Genomic DNA, 5,742 nt, shown 5'->3' on the forward strand with positions numbered 1-5,742 from the left:
GCAGCAGCCCTGGCACCTCCTGCCTGGTGAGCTGCTGCCTCCTCCACTCCCCTACAGGAGTGTCTCGGTAGTAGCAACCTCAGGGAGCCCAGAACTAATTTATTCCGTGCTTCAGTCTGAAACTCTAGTCCTGGGAATTCTGAAAAGAAAGATGGAATGATCCTGGGGCCCTCAGACCTGGATGGCTTTTCAGCCTGGTTCCGTGGATGGAGCCTTTCCCTGCTCTTCTGGAAGAGGCCAGAGTGATGTCTCTGAGGGGATAGGCATGTTTAGTTAGATCACAAAGTGATGAAACCCTGAGCCCTCAGAAAAGGTGCTGATGATAGGAGGGCATCCTCCCCTGTACTAGTCATCACAGCCCTGCTGCTTAGTCTTCTGGACATAGGGTATGCTCTTCAAATATTCCCTGTGGAGCTTGGCCACATCCTGCATGGCCCCTTTCTGTTCCTGAAATCATGGGTTTGTCGCTATTAGTAGATGAGAAAGAAGAAGGGGCATTTCACCTAAGTCAGTTTTATTTTTCTTTACCACTTCGAGCTGCCTCTGGGATTCTGGAAGGAACTGTTTGAGAAATAACCTGTGTTTTTCTCCTTTTCATTCCCACTCACTGCATATGATAGGATGACAAATTGAGTTTAAGAGAAATGGAAATACTTATCCACTTATTTTCCTGAATTAGATAGCATTTCCAGTTATATTCAATGGGAGAAGCATCAGTTGAGGTGGAAATGTAGATCCTACCGGAAATCACAGCCCATATCTGAACTTCCAAGGAGGGGAAGGACAGAAGGCCCAGTTAAATGTTATAGGGCAGATGACCCACACTCCCTGGGAATTTGGGGGTAGTCACAAAACCTCCAGGCCTAACCCAGGCCTTACCTCCAACTTGGTAAACTCTCTTCCACTGTAACTAACCAGCAGTGAGAGGGAGAGGCAACCTTCCTCCACAGTTGTCTCCATGTCCAAATTGGAGGTTCTTGTTTTAGAGATTCTAGAGTCCAGTTGTTTGACTCAGGTTCACTCTCCTGGATTGCAATAAAGCAATATATTTGAATCAAGTTCTCTTTGCCAATGTCTCTGGTCTCATCTCTGCCACTCTGAGCCAGTGGAGAAGGCAGTCTGGGATCAGGAACATAGTTAGCCTCCTGGCCCTCAGGAATCCAGACTATGACCACACCAACTGTTTGTTGGTCCACACCCCTGTCTTCTCACCACTTCATCTGACCTTGATTCTGCTTGAAATGTGGCTGGATTGGAAGTGCCCCTCGAGAGGAGAGATCAAATACAAATCCATTCTCATGCTGGTGGGCAGGGATAAGAATTTTCCAGATGGCCAAGAGTATTGCATGTGAATTAGCTGGAGGGTGTGTCGGGGCAGGACAGTTTTTCTTTGTGAACCACATCTGGCATGTACTGCACCAAACTAATTATCTTCACTAATAGTTAAAAGTCAAATAGCACATACCTTCTGAGCACAGCACCCACACAGGAGTTCAGTAAAAGTGGGTTATGACAGGGCAAAAAGGCTTACAGGGTGACCAGTTGCATCCTGTGTGTGGGTGAGCACAAGGTCTGCATTGAGAGGGGCACTGATAGTGTAATGCAACCATGGAGCAAAGAGCCCAGCAAGATCAGTGGCAGTCAGTATGGCCTGCATGTCCCATTAAGAGGAGAGAAGTGGAATTTATTAACATGATGGTTGCAGACAGTGACTGGAGAGAAAGACAGGGCCAGAGTCCCTAATTTTGTCCAAGCTTACCAGTTCTTTATGTGATTCCTTGAAATAGCAAGCTTTGAAGTGAGATGTGGACAATCTGAGGGCTACTTGATTATGGCCTGAGGCATGGGGCAATGTCACAGTGTCACTTTGTCTTGTATTACATAAGAGTGGATTTCTGCAAAGCTGGACACTTGGAATTGTGACAGCAGATTGGAATTTAAGGAACTCTTACAGAAAATCCCTTTGGAAAGTAAACAGTTCCCTAAATTACACTTTTATGCACACCTATGTATTAGCCCTTTCTTAAAAAGAGATCTTACTGTAGCAACTTCTTATTCTTGACTTTATCTGTTTCCCTATCAAAGCACCTCTTGGCAGAAATTATTCTCCAAAATTCACTAAAAGTTTTTTCTAGATCTCTTTATGGTCTCATCTTATTTTCTTTGGAAGACCTCATCTCTTACCCCAGCCTAAATTCCAGGGGTCTCTGGGCTCACTCATTGGGCTCCATCTTTCTTTTATCCACACTTACTGCATGGGGTCTCAACTGTGAGACTTATGTCATGAACAACTTTGACACCAATAGCCCCTGATGTCCATCCATACCCACACTCCAGGTACACAGGCAGCTGTCCTCTCATGATCTTCTGTATATGTATAAGCATCTGCAACAGAATTCTGATTTACCCCATGTGGCCCTTCCTGCATTCTTTCCTATATCAAGAAATATCCATTCTATTCTATAGCTTAGATTATTTTTGGCTCCTCTTTATGTCCCACATCCAGTCCCTCAGCAAATACTGTTGGCTCTGCATCCTAAAACAAATCCAGAATTTAGTCAATTCTCTCTGCCCCCAAGCTTGAACCCTTATCCAACCCACCATCATCTCATACCTGAATTGTTGCAGAAGCTACCTCCCTGGCCAGCCCCTGCCCTTTCCATTTGTCATCAGCACAAAAGCAGAAAGGTTCTTGAAGAAGTTTGGTTAGATCATGTAGGTTCTCTGCTCCAAACCCTCCAATGCATTCTTGTTTCACTCAGTAGAAACTGAAAGCTTTGCCCTGGATCTTGGAGCTAACATGTTCTGGGCACCCCCCTCACATACCTGTCACACCTACTCCACCCATTTCCCTTGTCCAATCTGTTGCAGCCACATGATGTGCTTAGCTATGAACATTTTGTGTTCATGTTCATAGCTAAGCACTCTTCCACCTAGGGAGAGTTCTTTCTTCTTAGAACACTACATGTTGGGGTATTCCTGCTTTACTCAAAATTGCCTTATCAGGAACAAATTATACTCCATGCATGTCAAAAGAGTTATTATGTATAACTATAGTTATTAACTATAAAATATACTAATAAGAGCAGAAATAAATAAATAGGGAAAACAAGTCCCTTTTCAGAGGCCTTCTGACTGCCCTCTAAAGAATCTGAGCCTCTCTTCTTATGTTCTCCATCTCTCCCAACTGGCTTTGTTCTTCTTTCAGCAGATCCCATCTGAAATACTATATATATATATATATATATAATTTTTTTTTTTTGCTATGATCCACCTCTTCTCAGTAGAGGGTAAGCTCTATGAAGACAGGGGCCTTCCCCCCCCCCACTGCCATTTTCTGGCTTCTAGAATAATGCTGGCTCATGGTAGGCACCTGACAAATAATTGTTGGATAGTTACGTTAATAAATGAGAATAAAAATAAGGCAGGGCTGAAAAGAATTAGGACTGTTAAAAACCATATTTGACTTTTAATTTTGAAAACAAATACAGTTAAATTAAAAGAGATCAGATGGTGCAGCTGCCTGGGCTCCCCCTCACCCCAGCCACTGCCCTGGAAACTCCTAACCCCTGGCTTCGGTTCTTTATGGTGGGGCTCACCAGCAATGGAGCAGGGAACAGACTGGGTTTGAAAAACAAGTCGTCATTGTGGACCCAATTCTGACTTATAACAAACTCATTCCCAACAAAGATGAAGGCTGCAGTCCACCAGGGTTATAATTATAAATAAATATACATGCAGCTAAGAGAGGATATTAGGTGAAAACAACTGAACTAGCAATCTGCCAAAAAAATAAAATAAAAATCCTCATTTTGTTGTTCATTATTAATTTCCTGAAAATAAGCCCTAGGTTTTTGGCTAAGAAGGTGTTCTCATACCAGCCAATTTGACCTTGGTATTCAGGGCTAGTTTTCATGAGGCAGTAGAATGCCCAGACATAAATTCACTCATCTATGGATGCCTTATGCCCACCTCCTTCCTCTGTCCCATGCCATCACACTTGATGCCAAGGGGTCAGTTTCCAAAGCAATATCCAAAGTATAAGAGGTTGGGGAAAACATTCTGCAAGGTGATTCAGGGATCTGATTTAATCAGATGGTTTCATGAATACAGTGAGAAGTTATATTCATTTCAGAATAGGCAGCCAATGCTATACTCTGAATGTTAGGTGTCTGGACTGAATCCCACGCACACATCCAGGAGTGGTTTCTGCATGGCCCTCAGACCTGTCCTATAAATTTTAATGGAGTAAGGGAAGGGGCTGTTAGCAGTTAAAAAATAAACACCTCTGCAGTAGGCACAGGCCCTTTACTTTTCCTTCACGTGGGAGGAAAATTGTGCTTCCAACTTTCAGGAGCATGTGACCACCACCAGAGGGGCTGTCCTGGTCAGAGAGCCAGGGACCTCTCTAGGGCCCTGGGAGAACCAGGGAGCCACTACTCCCTGGGTAGAGGCAGCAGTTTGCAACTCTGTTCTCTCTCTGGAGTGGAGAGGGGACAGCTGGATATGAGGTGGGCCGGCTCTGCATGCTCCCAGCTTCAGGAGAAGTGAGATTTTATTTCCCCTTTTATATTTTAAATTAGAATGAGCAGTTTGTGCTCAAGTCTCCTTTCCTTAGTGTCCAACTGATCCCTGCCCCTTTTCCCTAAATCTCTCCAATCTAATTTCTCATCCCTCAAAATAGGAGCAGAAAGAAGTTGGGGACTCTCCTAGCCCCTTCTACTCTCAAGGCTGGAGGAGCTGTCTGCCTCACCTATCATTGCTTACTGTAGCCGTGAGGCCTGCAGTTTTCAGTAGCCACAGGAAGAAGGTTTCTTCCCTCCCCACCCTGGGCCAGGCAAGGGGCTATAGCCCAGGGCAGGGTGGGGAGGTAGTATATGGATAGTGGGGGTCATGTTGTTCTTGGTCCAGGTCATTCAGTGACCTGTGTGGCTCTAGGCCCACCTCCTTTGCCAGTGTTGGAGAAGAAGGCTTGGGGAAAGTGGGCAAGAGAAAGGGAGTCCATTCCCACCACAGCCTGAGGTACAGGAGGAATCCACTGACAGGCTTAGGCTCCCCCCACGCAGGGCCAGGCACCTGTTGAGATAGAAGACAGCCTTATTATGCTCTGTAAACATGAACCAGAGGAGAGCCAGAGGTATGTCTGATTTGGGAGCAGTGCTCAGGAGGAGCGGATGCCAAGGAGTAGGGCATTCACAATGCCTGGAGTTGCTCTCTATCTTCGGAATTCCCTGCTGAGCATCCTGTGTGGTCGTGCTTGGCCAAGGAGCAGGGAGCAAGGGAGGACCATGCTCCACTGGACTGCAGGGTCTTCTCACCTCCCTCCCAGCCCCAGCAACATTACGGGGCAGGCGTGGATGCCCATGGCACTTGCTTATATAGAGGTGAGCTGAGCACTGGCTTTGCTGGCAACCAGACCCCCTTGCCCTCAGGTCTTTCAGGCTCCCTGGTCACATTGGATGGAGAGAACAATAAGTCTGGAATTTCTGTGCTTAAATTTTGTCCTTTGTCCTGTCATCAAGCTGGGCTCTCTTTGAAAGCCCCCAGAATAGAAAGGAGGTGATGGTAGTTCCTTAGGACTCTGCCTTGGAGGGCCCATCAGCTGTGGAGAGAGGATGGAAGGCCAAGAACAGTGTCAAAGAAGGAGGCTCCTGTGAAGGGAGAGGGGGAACAAAAGAGGTGTCAGCTCAGGGTGGGATCAGACAGGGAACAGCCAGTGTAGTAAACTGCTCAGTGTTGAGC

This window comes from Urocitellus parryii, chromosome 4 (genome assembly GCF_045843805.1).
Source record: "Urocitellus parryii isolate mUroPar1 chromosome 4, mUroPar1.hap1, whole genome shotgun sequence".
NCBI classification, from domain to species: domain Eukaryota; kingdom Metazoa; phylum Chordata; class Mammalia; order Rodentia; family Sciuridae; genus Urocitellus; species Urocitellus parryii.